General features: G+C 39.5%; 1 protein-coding gene across 3 annotated transcripts in view; it reads left to right on the plus strand.

Annotated features, from left to right (window-relative positions):
- The first annotated feature begins 966 nt into the window (after positions 1 to 966).
- Positions 967 to 18,736, plus strand: part of AKAP11 (A-kinase anchoring protein 11) — a 1,036,012-nt gene continuing 1,018,242 nt past the window's right edge. For 2 of the 3 annotated variants that reach the window (XM_044071703.1, XM_044071704.1), the window contains exon 1: positions 968 to 1,723. The gene's annotated coding sequence lies outside the window, so the exon portion shown is untranslated. Of the gene's footprint in view, positions 1,724 to 18,736 lie in introns of all 3 variants that reach the window. The other variant, XM_044071705.1, reaches the window with a different exon arrangement.

Consider the following 18,736-nt stretch of genomic DNA (forward strand, 5'->3'; position numbering starts at 1 on the left):
TTTGTATACACTGTTAATATTGTTTTAGTTAGCATTGTGTTAAACTAGTTAATTTCTCTCTTGCTCATCTCTCCATCTTGTGTAATGTTGTATTTATTTCAGAATTGTACGATTGTGTAATTTCATTTCAGTATTGTATCTAAATGTGTATTTTTTCTCTTTTGTATTATTGTTTTTATATGTGGAACTTTTCTCGCCAAGCCTCTGCTGAAAAAGGGCAACCAGCTCAGTCGGGCTTCCCCAGAAGACAAATAAAATAAAATAAATAAATAAATACATTTTAGGTCTGTCCCTCTTAATCCCTTCTAAAACTGATTTTTGTGTCTTTCGGCTTTTCCCGATTCGGGGTCGCCACAGCGGAACTCCGGTCCGCTAATGATTGGTAGCGGATTTTTACGTACCGGGTTACTCACCCTGACGTACAACCTTCAACGAAGCCACGCCCTATTCACGTATGCCTCCACACAAAAGACGCTCTAGCTGAGAATCGAACGGGACAACGTCTATGCTATGAGGCGACAACGCTACCGCAGCACCACCACCGCAGTAATCCTTCTAAAACTGATGTTGATAAACAATGACAGGAGTTAGCATTATGCACTTATTTTACTTCAGAAAATATATATAAATTCATATGTTGTTCAATCAATGTCTCAAGTTAATAGTACTAATATTTTAGAAGTGTCTGGATTTGTCTCTGATTCTTTTGAGATTTGCTCCGCTTTGGTTGAGAGCTATTATTACAGATCTCAACCTTTTACTTCCAGGGACAAGGCTTAGGCAGAAAAAAAAGAAAGAAAAACGGGCATTATTTTAGATACTAGAACTATTAACTTATAAAGTTAATAGAAAAATACATGTGAAATAACATGAATGTTCTAAAGTATCTCTCAACCACTGAGTATTAAAAATCATACCAATGACTCTAAAGAAGTCATAGCAGAGAATCAGAAAGACGAGCACTTTTTTTCACAATAGAACCTCTTCTTTTACTAGTCTGTAAACCCTATAGGGATTTTTTTGTATAGGCTTACTTCATTTATTAAATAAGATATGTTCTCATATCCAACTCTGATTTTAGGATGAAATCTTTTCGGGCAAATGCATAGCAGTTGAGAACTATATTTATTGAATGTAATCCATCTGGAACACATTTTTGAGCCACAGTTGGGACAGCCCTAAAAAGAGGAACAGTTGACAGCTACATCAGTCACCAATTCATGCCAGTATTAGTCCACACAACACCTCCTGGATAAATGTTTTTTCAGTAAACGCCAACCCACGATAGTCGATTACGTAACCTACACCAAGACAGACAAATTGCGGTAAGCTAGTACGCAGGCGTAAAGAGCACTGTATGGAATTCTGTTGGACTTTTGGCTTCTGCGTTCGATGTAGCAGTACTGATGTGTCTTTGCGTCTGGGTTCGATTGCTACCCTATGGAATATCAGGCGGACGGTAGGGAGGTCCGATTCTGTGGCTTCCAATGATTCATAGTGAGCCTCACAAATGTCGAATGAAAGTAGTATTAACTGAGAACATGCTGCACTCAGAGTACAGCATCTCGAGGAAACAATAATGTAGGGTTTTTTCCTACCTCTCTTAATTTCCTTTTTGAGGCGACCTGCATTTTTTCCTGTTTCAGCTGAGGCCCGAGGCAGAATGGATGTTGCCACAGAGGATTTTATCAGCTGAGCACCCACTTCACAATTGATGTGATTGGTAATAGTACAACATGCTTTTTTTGTCTTGTGGATTTAAACTATAAATACGTGGATTATTTGTGGTTAGGCACCACCCCTGCCTAGGTGCTTAAATTTGTTATTGGCAGCAGTGACAGGAAGTTATGGAGATGGTTTGTGTGTAAACATATAGCAGCTTTCATACGTTCCTCTTTGATATTGGCCATTTTCCCGTTTTGATTGATAACGTGCATTCATCTCCGCTTTTCCCTATAATGTTACTGAAAATAAGTCCCTTGTATACCAGCATATTATCCTAGTGAACAAGCCAGTAAACAAGCTATGAAGTTAGTGCCGATATGTTTGACAATTAATCTAGACAGTTTTACTTACTGTTTTTTTTTATCCTTTTTAGAGTGTATTAATAAAGCCCTGTAAGTTAGCCAGCAAGAATGATGTTAATTTAGATGCATAATGTTAATTAGTATATATGCAAATTAGTTATTGAAATATTAATCAGCAGTGTTGATGAGTATTTGTTTAGTGATTATGAACATATTTATTGTCTTGTACAGCTTGATTTGTTGAATGAAAAATATTATGTTAATAAGAAAGTCAAATGCATAATATGACTGTTTTACTAGTAAATCTCTTCGACTAACGACAGTCTTGCAAGTGTAAAAAGTGCCACTCTACTAAACTGAAGTACACAATGTTAACTATGATTTCATTAAAGAGCATGGTGTAGCATTCACTGGCATGGTGCTGCCAGAGTTTTCCGTCTGTGCTGGCCTTGGATGATGATGATGATATAATAATTATCATCATTGTTATCATTAGTGTCTTTCAGGTATTGCTTCTGTCATCTTCCTATGTGTCCCATTCCAACTCAGATAAGTGCTGTACATGTTGTTAGTAGTACATTTTATTTGGTAGTGTTACTGACATAAAACCAGTATGACTTGGGGTGGTTTTTTTGCTTGCTAGTCTGGATACTTTAATTTTACATTTGCTAGGTGGAGCAGATATGTTTATTTTAGCTTTGTCTTGTGTATTTTGCTAAGTACTTACTGTGCTGTTTTGTTGTTAGGTTTTGCAGCAGGTCTGTGCACCAGCAACTTGTCTAAAGGTGTCATTCTGTTTGCATGTAGAAACTGGGGGCACTGGTAGTTCATCATTTCACGTTTGCTGCCTTTGTTCATGATGCTTTTGGTATATAATGTTCACCCAGCAATGTTTTGATAGCAGCCCAGTACTAGACTCTCTATTGTGGCACAAGTACTGCACCACTGTCACTTAAGGATGAAGCTGGGTTTACTTGCAGCCGGTGAGGTTTAGTCATGCCCTGTTCTGCTTCATGACTAAACCACATCAGGTTTGAGTACATGGTAGCACTTGTATCCCACTGACATTTATTTGAATTGTGTGGATAGTTTTTTTTTTTTTATATACTGAATGTAAAGTTATGTTGATGACATAGTTATACATTGGATACTTATAATATTACTATATATTTTTTTTGATGCATCTCAGACTGACCATGAGCTGCTTGACACTTGTTCCCATAGTTCCTGCCTTCATCAGGTACTGCTTGAAAGGAAAGAAGGGGACTGAGTAAATCTTGGTTATTACTTGTATTGCCCCACCAGGCACCTTTAGTTGTCCAGGATGGAGGCACAGAACGCAGCAGAGCTGGCCAAGTTGTATACACTGATTGGAGCATTAAGGTCTTAAGCCCCATCTCCTCCCCAGTGTACTGGTATTGCTGCATATTAGGCTGGGTGGGCAGTGAAGTGTGATATGTGTGGATGTATCTATCCCAGGCTTTAGAGTAGTTTTGCCTCCTCAGCCATCATTCTGCTTTTTTGCATGCCCCTACCTCCCCAGCATGGGTATATCCATCCTTCCTGCTGGCTGCTTTTAATGCCTGATTTGCTACTTGATTGATCATGGATTGTCCGGGCCATAGTCAGGGTCTTATCCCTCTGTGCCATGTTGGCTGTAACACGTATAGAAATTACACATGCGACCAACAAACTGCTCAAGTGGCTTTACAGCAGCCAACTGTCTTGCACTCTTCACTCCCTTCCGTATAATATGATACAAAACGTAGTACCACGAGCTCACACCAAATTACTTGTATAGGGTTTGATTTCTGATACTTTTCCCTATAATACATAACTTTTGTCTTTAGTCACTGTCTTAGCATAAACTCCCACATTCTTGAGGCCAGTAGAAGAGAGAGAGAAAGAAATCAATTCTGTGTTTCATAGTAACACCTGGCACTGCCTAACCTTTTCTTCTAGAGAACTTACCAAAAGAAAAACAGTTTAAGTTGTGCGTTATTGAACAGCCTTTCTCTGCGTGGGAAACAGGAGAGGCATATGTTTCTTCTACCTCTCCAAAACCATTTTGGTATTGGGGCTCCTCCTTGATCCTAAAACTAGGGGAAAACAACTGTACCTAATGCTTGTCAGGTCCCTGCTGTTTGTCTTGCTAAAGTGGAAGAACATGCCAAAAGTAACTAATTAAAGTGTCTGTTGGATTACCTGAAGCTGTCACCATATTTTATAGTGTTGGTATAGTCAAACAGAATTGCTTCCTCTGCCTTGCAGAAGTCAAGGATAGCTATGTGTACATCTGCTGCCTCTTCTTTTTGTGTCATAGGTTATGACATATTGGCAGAGGTCATATTAAAGGTTCAAGGTAGTTGATCTTGTGACATTTCCCTTGACTCATCTTTTCATTACAGGCAGTGTATTTTTCACCCCACTTTCAAAACTCCTGTACTACATTCGCTGATCTTTTTTTTTTTTCATTTGGGCCATGCCCTAGATTACGCTTTCCTACTGTGTCAGTTCCAGCACTGGGGACAGTTTTGATGCTGTGTAAAATATAATTGATTTTGATGCTGCATGTTACAATGTTAATGTCTTTACCAATGAAAATTCTTGATGCAGTTTTCATCCATCCTCTTGGTGACAGTGGTTACTTTGGTAGCAGTGCCAGGTGTTTATTTCACAGGGCTGATGTCACTGGTGGCCTTTTATGTATAAGTGATGGATCTGTTCAACCTAGCTTTGGTTATATCTAGACTTGCAGTTTCAGACATAGACTCTGGCAAGCTACATCTTTGGCCTGGTTTCTCTCTGTGCTGTATTGTGCATTCCATGAGCAGGCAGCAGCAATCCTAGCCTAGGGCTTTGCTAAACTGTCCCACTCTGAAGGCATGCAGAAGTTATCCGTCTTTCTAACTGTCTTCCAGGAATGTCATCACTATGTGCAGATAAGGATGCTGATATCCAGGGAATACAAGAGCATCCTTTAAGCCCAGTCAATACCAACATCCCAACCCCTGCGTGACCTCGCACCTAGTCAAACAATTGTGCAAGGTAGGAGGCACCAAAGCTGTTATTGCAAAGAGCTATCCAGGAAGCTTTACTAGACAAAAAGGTGTTTGGGTAGTCCCAACTCATTTTGAAGCCCAGAAAGAAAAGTACTGTGGTCAGTCTTAGGACTAAGTGGTCTTAACACCTTTATTCTAAAGCAACTTTTTTGCATGGTTGTGATGCAGTCAGTCTTCCTTCTCTGTCTGAAGAAGACTGGATGTACGCTTTGGACCTCCAAGACACCTATGTGGACATTAAAATTGCAGAGGAGGCAGGAGTACATATTCAGACCCAGTTATTGTTAGTTCTTGGTGGTTCTGTTTGGTCTTACTTCAGTACCAGGGTGCTCACCAAATGTAGCCATAGTCTTAGCCCATTATGGGCTACAGAGAATCAAGATCTTCCTGTTACTGGCAGGCTGGCTTCTAGTTGCTGCACTTGTTCTGGTTTTAACTACTTCTGGTTTTGTATCTTTGTGACTACTGCAAAGTTTCATTTGACTCCACCTGACTTGCTGACTTTCATTGGCTGCCATTTGTGCATGTTTCAGTTCTCAGCATTTTTGTTACCAGAAAGAATGCTTTCTGTCCAGTCCCAGGTTTCCAAGACTACAAATTTCATTGCTGCATTAGTCATCCCACTGGTATTCCATGGTAGATTCCTCATAAAAATGCTTTAGTGGATAGTGAGGATCCAGTGGTGTCAGAGTTTAGACCCTGTGTCTTCACTGATGAAAGCATCTGAATCTTGCAAACCACATCGTCAGTGGTGGATGTTACAGACAGTGCCATCCTTGTTACTGTTTCCCAGTTACTTAATAGCTCAAACCTCCATCATTGTGAAAATTTCTGCTTTAGGGTAGGTTGTTGCATGAGAGGTGTGTGTCTCATGACAACAGGCAGACAGTCCAAGGGCTCTGGATGCTTTCAGATTGAACCGTCACGTAAACTTACAGGGAATGTAATTCTGATGCTGTCAAAGATTTAAGACTGTGTTTTTTTAAGGTATTAATACCATCCACTTGAATAAGTTGTCAGTGGCTTGATACATTCAGGCTTGGGGGGTTGTGATCTTACCCTCCTTGCTGAGAAGCGAGGCTGTGAGTCTGATATTGGACATTTCACTGCAACCACTGTCTGGTAGCCAGTAGCATTGCAGAGTAGGTCCATTACCCCGCAGAGAGACTACAGTCTGTTAATACTTCGTGGATGGTCCTTCAGGTTCTGAATGGCTTGCAAGCTGTTCTGGGGCAGCCAATCTTAATGCAGCTTGTTGCATTTAATGTTGGTCAGGGTTGCAAATGAGTATTTTTCATATGCTTCATTCTCCAGGAGGATGAGCCAGGGATGCTTTTGTCCACATGTGGCTCCTTGGACTTCTTACATTTTCCCACACTTCTGTGGTGGTGATGATCCACTAGAAAACTAAACTGCACAAGTCAGAAGTTTGTCATATTCGTCTAATAGCCCCTTATTTTCCTTTGCAAAACTTGTACTTTTACCTGCCTCTGCTCATTAGTAGGACAGGGGAAAATCCCGGGGTACATTTTCTGTTTCTCATCCATAAATCTACGCTGTGCTTGAATATGGACTGGGATGAGGAGTCTGTTCCGCAGCAGTAGTATTCCCTGTGAGATATACCTGTCCCTCCAAACTGTTTTGTTGATGCTGCAGAAGAGGTTTAGATCCCTAGAGCGAGTATTTCTGATGCAGTTTAACTTGCTGATGTGCAGTAAATCTATCAATAATGGGTTGGAGGGTGCCTTGTATGCTAGACAAAGATCACCTCTTCGCAGTCTGTTAGGGTACAGAGTGTAGCGACAGGGATAGGAGTCTGTCCACATAGGACATGTTGTTTAGGCTTGATATCCTTTTAGTAAGGTATGTCTATAGATGTTCCAATTATTGCATGTGGCTGAACAGATGCATGCCAAAGGAGGCATTATATTCAATGACTGGCATAATGAGGAATGAGGACTGAGTAAAGGGGGACAGTGACATCCCTAGATCTATATAAATCCCTTTGTTTATAAGCTGCACAATATAGAAGGACTTTCTTACAGTAGACACATGTTGGTCAAAACTTAGGTCAGTGTCCACATAAGTTAGCAAATCCCAAGCAGCTGGGTCAACTATTAGGGGTGTATTGTCAGTGTGGTAGTTTCCTGTATTAGATGACTTCCCAAAGGATACAACAATGCACTTCTTTGGCATTTAGTTTCATTCCATTATTTGGCACCAGATAGTTTGAGACAAACCTTCCTGATGGATAGTTAAGCCATTTGGATATTCAGTGACTGCAAACTTAGAGCCCTTTGGTGTTGGCTTTTACTTCAGAAAAGTAGATATCGAACAGGAGGGGTCCCAACATTAGAACCCAGGGGGACTCATCTGGTCTCTTTGTGGAGGTAACTTCCCTATTTTGATTGTCTACATCATCTCATCTGGACATTTATTCTATGAAGCTGATGGTTTGGTGTTTCCACCTTTAGTAGCGTCCAGTAACCCACAAGTAGTTTGTATCATTTCGTCTTTTTCCTAAATCCAGATATTCAAAAGACACTCAAGAAAAGTGAACTTGTTTCTCTTGATGGGCAGCTGGTATAGGATTTGGCTTTTTTTTGTCTTTTTTTATATTGAATTATCTTTGAGTTATTTGATTTGGGGTTGAGCTGCTTTTAAAGTCCATTTTGCAGCTATTTTGATTTTCATGTGACTCAAGATTCTTTTTTGACATCACTCATGGTATGTAAATCCTATCTTAAAGACATCTTCCTTTCTTTCAGGATTCTGTGCATTCTAGGGATTTCACTTTAAGCAGAAAAAAATCTTTTTATCCCCCTTTAGGCTTTCAGTGTCGCCTGGCTTGAGGTACCTGTCTTATAAGACCTTATTGACATGCCTGCGTTCTTCCATGAGAATACCATTGGGGGAAAGGATCTGCTCAATTGCATGAGTGCACATATCATTAGTCTTCAACATAAAGCATGAGCGCACATATCATTAGTCTTCAACATAAAACATGAGTGCACATATCATTAGTCTTCAACATAAAGCATGAGTGCACATATCATTAGTCTTCAACATAAAGCATGAGTGCACATATCATTAGTCTTCAACATAAAGCATGAGTGCACATATCATTAGTCTTCAACATAAAGCATGAGTGCACATATCATTAGTCTTCAACATAAAGCATGAGTGCACATATCATTAGTCTTCAACATAAAGCATGAGTGCACATATCATTAGTCTTCAACATAAAGCATGAGTGCACATATCATTAGTCTTCAACATAAAGCATGAGTGCACATATCATTAGTCTTCAACATAAAGCATGAGTGCACATATCATTAGTCTTCAACATAAAGCATGAGTGCACATATCATTAGTCTTCAACATAAAGCATGAGTGCACATATCATTAGTCTTCAACGTAAAGCATGAGTGCACATATCATTAGTCTTCAACGTAAAGCATGAGTGCACATATCATTAGTCTTCAACGTAAAGCATGAGTGCACATATCATTAGTCTTCAACGTAAAGCATGAGTGCACATATCATTAGTCTTCAACGTAAAGCATGAGTGCACATATCATTAGTCTTCAACGTAAAGCATGAGTGCACATATCATTAGTCTTCAACGTAAAGCATGAGTGCACATATCATTAGTCTTCAACGTAAAGCATGAGTGCACATATCATTAGTCTTCAACGTAAAGCATGAGTGCACATATCATTAGTCTTCAACGTAAAGCATGAGTGCACATATCATTAGTCTTCAACGTAAAGCATGAGTGCACATATCATTAGTCTTCAACGTAAAGCATGAGTGCACATATCATTAGTCTTCAACGTAAAGCATGAGTGCACATATCATTAGTCTTCAACGTAAAGCATGAGTGCACATATCATTAGTCTTCAACGTAAAGCATGAGTGCACATATCATTAGTCTTCAACGTAAAGCATGAGTGCACATATCATTAGTCTTCAACGTAAAGCATGAGTGCACATATCATTAGTCTTCAACGTAAAGCATGAGTGCACATATCATTAGTCTTCAACATAAAACATGAGATGGCAATCTGCAAGGCCAGACAGTTACTTGTATAAATTTTACAAGGATGCCAGGAGAGAAGGCTCTCTCTGTCTGTCTGTCTCTCTCTCTCCCTCTGTCTGTCTGTCTCTCCTGTTCATGCGTGGTTATCTTAACTACATCCTGTTTTGTTACAATAAATGTAGGAAACATCTTAATTTAGTACCCAAGACCTTCTTTACTAAACAGTTGCAATGTCTGCAGCCTTCCTGAGGACAGCAGTTTTGTATGAAATTGTGCAATGTCTGCCTAGTCTTTTCTTAGGAACTTTGCAAGGCACTGTAGGCCAAATGTACTTACTATCTGGGTTCTGGTCTTCTTTTTGGGTCACACTTCTCTGGGTTTGCTCACATAAAGATGTCAGTGAGGGGTGTTGTTTGAGACACTGTCCTATTTCTATTGAAGATGGACCTCCTCCTTATGAAGTACATAATTATGTTGTTATCCTAATGATATATTTGTAAGACCAGGACTGCCATCTGTTACATGTTCACCCCCTCCATAGCTGGTGCAGAGTTTCTTCCCTTTGCTGCCATTTTGGTTCTTGGGCACGTTTAAGTATGTGGAGAGACTTGGCACTTTCATGCCTTATGTTGGGACAGGGTACAAAGGCTGGGAAAGCTGTATCTACCTGATAGAGCTAATAATGTCATCTTTAGTCCTTTTACAGATTTATTGTTGTTTTTAGTGCATATTTATTGCTCTTTCAGATTTTTTACTTTTTATAACTTTACAACATTCCTACTGTAAATACTACTAGAACTGGTTCACAATAGGCATGCACAATTTCAGTCATTGGGATAACATTTGTAAATATGTTCTGCTGTAATAATATCAGAACTTAAACATAGAAGTGATGGTTTCAAATATTAACTTAACTAGCAATTAAAAATTCGGTGCGAGTCGAAGTGCAATTTGTAACTGAAAGTCTAACTTTGTGGTATAAAAATTGTTTTACTAAAAATGGCTGTTTCTTCTGTCAAGTAGTTTTATAGTTACCTGTCCGACAGACAACAAGCTGTCAAATGGAAAAAAGCCACCTCCTCCTTCCTTAGTACACCTACTTGCATACCCCAGAGTTCCCCTATTGGGTTCCCTACTGTTCAACATTTTCATAAATGACTTCCACCAAAACATTCCTAGTGCTAAACTGATTCAGTACGCAGATGACTCTATGATCATCTGCTCCGCCACTTCCACTGTCTTAAAACTAACTCCGGATGCTTTCTCCTATACCGAATGTTGGATGATAGACAACCACCTCAATGCATCAAAAACAAAGATTATGTTATTTTCCCCTTCAAAAAGTACCATTATAGACAAGAACTTATTCTCCATTACTAGTCAAAACAACACCTCTCTCGAGGTAGCATCCCATGCAAAGCTTCTAGGAGTCCTTATTGATGAACAGTTAAAATTTGATACCCACCTACTAACCAATATAAAGAAAACCCACCAAAAACTTGGCATGCTCTACCGCCATAACTGCTATATCACTCCCACTACTAAACTTGTACTCCGTAACACCTTCCTCATTCCTTCTCTCCTATATGGTGCTCCACTTCTTACTAACATTCAGTCTTCCCTAAAGACAAAGCTATCCTCCTGTTATAACAAAATTTCTAAGTTTGCTACCGGCTATAAATCCTCCTCCCACCACTGCAGTGCCCTACACAAACTAAATTGGCTTGAACTGCCCAACCATCTTACCTACATTCAACTTACTCATGCCCATAAACTCATCTTTGATCCCTCCATCTGTCCCTCCCTTGCCTCCTCTTTCAAAATGCACCTACCCAACAGACTTCTAAGGTCCAATAACCAGAATTTGCTGGAACTGCACAAGCTTGGTTGTCCTCCAGACCAACACTATCCTTTTCCCTAGCTCACCTCTGGAACTCTCTGCCACCTTTTATTCTTACTACAGACAACCACTCTGTCTTTAAGACCTTGCTTCATTCCCATCTCAAAACCCTCTGGGAATGCTCCTGCTCTCATCCCACATGACTTGCCTCTTTTTTTTCCCCATTTCTCCCACTCCTTTACTTCTCTTCATCATACTGAGCTGCTCTGACTGCCATCTTCATGTTCCTCATTTACTCTTACTCTTACTCTACCTTTTTTTTCTTATTGTCCCACCCTTCTTGGGTTCAAAATTAACACCTCTTATCCCCCATCCTACTGCAACTCTGCTAAGATTTCATATAAAACTGTAATGTCAACCCTGTGTTGTTCAGGGAGCTTTGCTCCCCGGGACTCCTTTGAAAATGGGCTCTTCTTGGCCCAACGGACTATCCTGGTAAGCAAACTGTAAAATAAATAAATAACCGGTATATATGTATGTATTTATTTATTTTTTTTAGCTGGAGTGCAGAGCACTTCTCCATCAGGACCATTTTTAGACCCTGCTTAGAAGTGCTTATTCATATATATATATATATATATATATATATATATATACTCAGCAAAGATGATAAAATTTGATAAAGATGAAAAAATGTACAAAGCACAAAAGTAATTCGCAAACAGACTAGGCAGAAAATTCAATGAGGTCAGTTTGCACAGATACTTTGATACTATTAAAAGTGAAACAAGATCGTATAAAAATGTAATATTAATATTACACATTTTTATTTAGGGCACTGATGCAACTTGTGTGTTTTGTTTTCATTGTGCTTATTAGCGCAGATAAAAATTGAATTACCACAATGTTCAGAATATTCCATATTTGTACATTTATATACATATTTGTGTATACATGTAATTTAACATATAATTTAAGCAAATCCAGCATACATTGCCTTAGTGTATTTGATATAAATCTGCAGTGTGTCATTGCTACATTTTATATATGTATCTCCTATTAATTGCCATTTGTTGCATTACTCCAGAAAGCTCTCAGCATCATCTGGTACATCAGGAAAGGAGAAGGCTGCTTCCTTAATTACTCTAAAGTTTGGAGTAGTGCAGTTGTAAGACTGTTTGGACTCCTACCCCTTATATATTCTTCAGAAAATTGATGTATGCAGTAGAAAGATCCCACCATCTAAATTTCCTTTGTGGACCAGGGCAAGATATCTCTGCCAGCTTTAGTGGTGAGCTTCATGTTAGCTCTTAAAGTGAGAATGGTAGTCTCAAATGGTTTCGTTATTGCTTCCAGTTCGTTCTTTGATTTGGCAACTTTCTGTTAAAATTCCTTGTAGAAAATGTCTTTTTGTTTGCATAGTCGGTTCTGTGCCTTCTATCTTCTGACTTCCACCCTGTTTTTCAAAAAATGTCCATACCAATGGCCATACCCCTTTTCTTTTCTTTTTTTCAGAAACTGCACAGCACGTGTGTATGGTTTGCCTCAGATTTGACAGCTTCACTTGCAGAAAGTGAAGAAAAGCTTTCTTGGTATCACAGCACTCTGGCTGCCATTCAGACTGAGTGACGTCCATTTAGCCATCATGATGTAAGAAATGTGGTAAAACTTTGTCTCTTGCACATTTTACGCAATGGGTGTAGTCATCTAAAACAGTTTATGACAAATTCACCGACTTTAATCTGTCACCCAGGTCTTAATATGTATATAATGTACGTAAGCACAGCTGTCTTCTTCCAAACTCTGTACTTTTTCCGTTAGGTAATGTCAGTTTTCCTCGTCACATGACTAATTACACCCATGCTGTCCTTACCATTCCTTATGGTGATGGTATCTTTAATTCTGTCCTAATTACAACCACTTGTCTACTTCCATTTGATTATTACTTCAGACTTGGATTGTATTATGCCTGCTGATTCTCAGTAATTTTCTTGGAACACTGTACTCTGTAGTGCCAGTTTGTACTTTTTCTGTATTTTGTGTTTAAGCTTGGGCTGAACCTATAAACAGTCCTTAGGGGCCAGTGTTTTATCTCTGTTAACACATTTTAATAAAATAAGTAAGTAAATTGAAAGTTTAAGGAAAGTGCTTTTCAGCAAAGGTGCTGCCTTCAATTTGTGTGTCTGACCATCTTATACTGGTGGTACTTCTGTGGCTCAAGAGCAGTCTTGCCCCTAGTTAATTGTAAAAGAAGCTGGTCATACATCAGGGAGTACAGAATCCTTTTTTGTGGTGTAGGTTACTTGTCCTCCTGCCTCCATTGTTCAATCCCATTCTGTTTCTTTGAGGTCATAAACACTGAGGTCTGTCAGGGGTTCACCAGCTCTTCCTTTGTAAATAAGGGTGAATTGATTCTTAGCTCCGTAAAGCAGAGAGAAGGAGCCCTGACTGTGATCCACCCGAATTTGATTACCAGATTAGCCACAGAGTGCTAAGCAAGGGGGAAATGAGAATGAATTCGCTATGTCAGGTCACCCATTACCAGGAGGATGGTGGTGGTTTGATTTGCTGTAGCGTTTGATCCCACTGAGGATGGGAGAACAGTCTGCAGTTAATAGACCGGAGACTTGTGCTCTTGCAGTATTCTGCTGAAGTGACATAACTTCTTGTGATTGGTATGTGCTAAGGGTGTGCACATTTGCCTATTGGAAGTAGACATTTCAGGGCCCTTCCTTACAGTGTCATCTGCCAAGGAGTGGGAGTTTGTGCTTACAAACAAAATCAGTGATGGCTCTCAATATGACAGCCACTCATGGCTGTCTGTTGCCCTTATTAAAGAAGAAATGACTGGGCCAATTGGCAGTGAGAGCAGCTGATGGCAAGCAGGCAGAAAAAGCTAAATAGGTAATTAAAAAAAATAGAACAAATTGATGTGTACTGCTGTTGAGTGTGGGACTTGCTTATGATGATCAAGTGTTCCTCTCTGATATTAAGCACAAGTGCACATTCTACAAGTTTTCTGTAGGAGTTGAATTTCTCCATCACTAGTGTCAGCATTGCCAGCAGATCTTGTCATTGGCTCCAACGTATGCCTGTTGGCTCCCAGCATTTTCCCTTATCACATTAGCCCTATCATCACCCCTTCCTTGGAATCCATGTTTCTGTGCCATATTTCTTGGATTCTGCAGATCCGTCACTGATTTACTATATGCTAGCACAGATTTTTTTTTTCCAGCACCTGTTTTCTTGGCATTGATGGCATTATGGCTCCAGAGCCAGCAGTGGGATTTCAAGGACTAGAGTCTTGAGTACCACTGTATTAAATTTCCTTGACATTAGTGGTTCACTTGCTGATGTCTTTAGTGTTGGGTTTCACCCATAGTGCCTTTTGGCTTAAGAAGATGTTCCTCAGCTGTTCACTTCTGTGTGGTAGACCTGACAACTTACTCCTTCCTCTGAGCCCAGAACCCCTTTTTCCTCCAGCTGTCTGTATCTTAAAGGACTTTGAAGTCTTCATTCTTTCAGCTGCCAGCAAAAGAACAAACTTCTTATGTAGAACATTCTTTGGACTCTTCATGGAAGATCTTGATGATGAGATTGACAGACCTACCCTTCTCTCTGTGATAACCCTAATTTTGTGGAATGTTTGGAAATGGTATAAAAGGAGATGCTGATCCCATGTACCTATTTTTTTATTTTCTGTGTGTGTGTAAAGCCTCTGTCATTTATGCAGAGCTGATCAATTCTTGGCATCCATGCCATTGAGACTTGAGTGTAACTGCTTCAGTCCGGTTCTGTCCAAGCTAGATATGTACTCCATATTGTTGAATTGCACTTTTGCTTATTACTTCAAAATGCTGCTGTTGTATTTCTGCATTATTTACTGCGTTTTTGCACTTTTAAAGTTCTGTTGTAATTTCACTGTTAACTGCTGTTTTTTGCACGTTGCTGGTATTTTACTGTTGTAATTGCTGAGTTTTGGCACTTTGGGCTCCTTAATAATTTTTACAGTTAGAAAATGTAGGTCTGCACTCTAATGGGAGTGCAAAGTAGCCTGGACTCTTCTGAGCTTGGGAATCAGTGAGGGAACCGTTGACTTTGTTGTGATTTGGTCAGTGAACTATGATTTTCTGTGCTTGTATGAAGTTGTCATGTGTGCAACATTGCTCATTGTATAGCAGATGTTAACAGTATCCTGTACAGAAGCATTAAATCTCCAGTATTTCCTGGGTACATGGTTGCATGACGAGCACCAGGTTTGCACATAGAGGAGCACTGCTGTATGAGATTATACTAAGACTGCGGTTTTTAGCCTGATAGCACCCAAGCAAACCTGCCGTAAACTCCTGTGTTAATTACTGTAGTTTATACACACAGGAGCATTGCTGCAACAGTCTTGTGTTAAACATTTCAGTTTCAATTAAATAGGACCCAAGCAGACCTCTTCTAGATTCCTCTGATACAAATCCTGTTGGAAACCATGAGTTAACATCTGAAACCATGGGATAAGCACGTTCTTGTTTTTGTAGCCATCTTGGTGAAAATTGGCATCCTGACACAGTGTAGCAATTATCGTGTGTTTACTGACAACCACCTAATTTTTAATTGGGTAGAGTGTATGAGAGAGATAATTGTGCATTATCTTTGGAGACAACAGAGAAGTTATCAGAAACAACCCAGCACTACATTCTACTTGCCACTCGCAGTGAATACCAAACACACAGACTTGCACTGAAGCTCTTAAAAGTAATCTAGCCAAAGCTCAAAGGCCTCCTAGAGGCAGTTATAAAAGTAGGGATCCTCAGTAGCCCCATAAACAATCTACCAAAGCAATATCTACCACAACATACAGAGCTTCAGCTTATGGTGTTTCTACTCTTAAGCCCTTAAGGCAACCCCCCACACAAGCAAATGTTGTATTCATTGGTTATTACATTGAGAGACACACACATGTTCCACTCACTAAGCTGGGCAAGGAGAGAGTCAAGTCTGCTGCCTATCTGGGACCAGGATCTGCCAGAGACGCACACAGACACACGATGAGGGATGTGTTGGAGTTCTCGGTCTATGTGTGCCAGGCTGGTATGAACATAGTGTTGAGCAGCCTTCTACCTTCTCCAAAGATGATGCCACAAAATCAGCAGAAGATAATTGACACTGAAAACTAAGTCGATCTGTTAAAGTCATTCGAAGGGAGTACATTATTTGTCAGCTTGGGAGGATATGGTTGACAGTCCCCCTTCAGGCTTTTGAATATTGATTAAAATTTTGTACACCCCCATAATGCCTTTTTTAGGCAATGCCTACCTGATAAACCTTCCAACAAAGCAGAACCAGTCCTGGATAATCTAAAAGTATTACTGCTTAATACCAGGAGTCTAAACAAAAGACTCCACTCCCTGCACACTCTCCTCACTCTGGAGAATGTAGACATTTGTGTAGCTACAGATTGTTTCAAGCCTTTGAGAGCACTCCAGCAGTGTAAGGCTATAATTCCTTCCACACATTTAGATCTGCTACTGCACAGGAAGGGACGAAAGGTGGAGGTGTTCCGATATTCATCATAAACAGTCACTACTTGACCAGTCTTGAGGTGTATGAAACACTTGAACTTCTCGTAGTGCAGCTCATCATTAGTATAGTCCCATACCATATCATTGCAAGCTGTAGGTCCTTTTCCTATAATCCAGGACACCCATAACGTATACATAATGCACTGAACCCAACACTGTACTTCTTGGTGACTTCAACTGCTCCACTATAAACTCTGAAACGTATACAACTTCCACTACTCAGGCCCAGAGATTTCTGGACTTGCTCAACACAAATGCTCTGGACTAGCTAGTTTGTACTCCCACTAGGACCATCCATGCCTCTCAACTGTCCAGATTTTCACAGAAAGTCCAGCTTTTTGCCTCATATTTTTGGTCTGTTCATCGTAATATTTGTGGTTTTCTGAATTTTTGTGGCAAATCAGTGAGGACTGAATTCACTAAATAATAACAAGTATTTGAATTTTAAGCTTCATATCCTTCAGAAAATGTGTAGTAATACAATAACTTTTATTCTTTGTCCCTATTTTTGCGGCTTTGTCCAGATTTTTTTGTGCTAAGAGGTTGAGAGCTATGGGGACATCAACATCCTTGACTTGATCTTCACAAACATGGGGGAATGTTGCGTCCACCATGCTTGCTTGTCAGGTCAGACATAAAGCTGTATCCTTTGAAATTACAACCTGTGACCCCATCTAACCTTCAAACATTTAGGAATTATTCCAGAGAAAACCAGTCAAAAAGAGAGAGATGAAAGCGAACTGAATAAAAACTTGTAACCATCCAAAGTTCGCTGGAAACACCAAATAAGGGCTCCAAGACCAACAAAAGTTATTTGAATTTATTGAGACAAAACACACCAAAGAAATAACGCTCTCGAACAGATACGTTTTCGGCAACCTTTTTACTTTTGGATGGTTACAATTATTCCAGAGAAAACCTTTTTGTGCTGATTGATACCACACACTTTCAAGACCCCTCCCCCCAGCTATGTGAACTCCACTGCCTACGTGGAATTTATTTACCGATTGACTGACTGATATTGGTTTACTGGCAAAGACTGACTGGACACAGGTGCTCTTTTTCAGTGGAGGCCCTGGGGGAAAAGCTCTAAGATAAATTTTTATGCAGTCAATTACAGTAACAAATTTTATAACGCAGTTGCAGTGTATGCATAGTGTAGTAGTCAGTGTAATAAAATTTGTATTGGCATTTGCAAACATTAACATACAAGCATTGCATTGTGTATTTGCGGCTAGAAGAGTAGTGTATAAGATAGGAGTAATTTAAGAAATACATTAGAATGAGGTGTTGGAGGAGGCTAAGCAAGTTTTAAGTGTTTACTAGAGAGGTAGCAATGGAATGGTAATTTGGTTGTGCTAAATTAAAAGTAGATGTAGTAAGCACTACGATAAAGTATAGTATTAGAAGGGGATAACCAGGTTACAGGATTTAGTGCTTTAAATGGAAGTATAAGAAAGTGTTGAAGGGTGTTAGGAGAAGCTGTGTCTTCGATAAGGAGCGGGGACAAAGCCAGGAGGCAGAGAGGAAGTCTTTTAGTAATGTTTTGAAAAGATGAAGATGGAATAAAATTCAGGTCTATCTCACAAGTTCTAGCTGTGTTATTGGAATAGAGATTGACCCCAGCATTTCTAGATGGTATTTGTTTATCATTTGACTGAAGAGAACAGTTATAGAATGGAGTATGTGCTAATTGCTGAGCAGGCAAATGGGATGTAGACTATATTGCCGGTTAAGATGAGCTTGGATATAAGATAGGTGGTGAAGTTCAAGACAGTTTGTGTTTTTAGTGCTAAACAGTGGTGGGTCTGGTAAGGTTTTTTTTGCAAGCAAATCTGAAAACTGTGTTGTAACACTGTTCAAGTTTTCAAATAAGTGAGGCTTTTAGGTTGGTCATAATAGGGGGTCCATATAGAAGAGAGCGTAGGTGGTAGCTAGAATTACCCTGGCAGAGTCAGTAAGGAATTTCTTTACTCTGTGAAGGATAACTAGTTTTAGATGTGCTTTATTGATGATGTTTTGGATATATAAATCAAATTTTAAGATTGTAATCCATTGTCATGCCAAGTAGTTTTATATGTGAAGTAACTTCAATCACGGTATTATTTAAGGAAGAAATTTTAAAGTTGTTTTTTTTTTCCATGGAAATTGGATTTTAGAAAAAAAAGAGAAGTAGTTTTTTTTTTTTTTAT

This window comes from Protopterus annectens, chromosome 5.part0, assembly GCF_019279795.1.
Source record: "Protopterus annectens isolate FY-2018-M chromosome 5.part0, PAN1.0, whole genome shotgun sequence".
Taxonomy (NCBI): Eukaryota; Metazoa; Chordata; order Ceratodontiformes; family Protopteridae; genus Protopterus; species Protopterus annectens.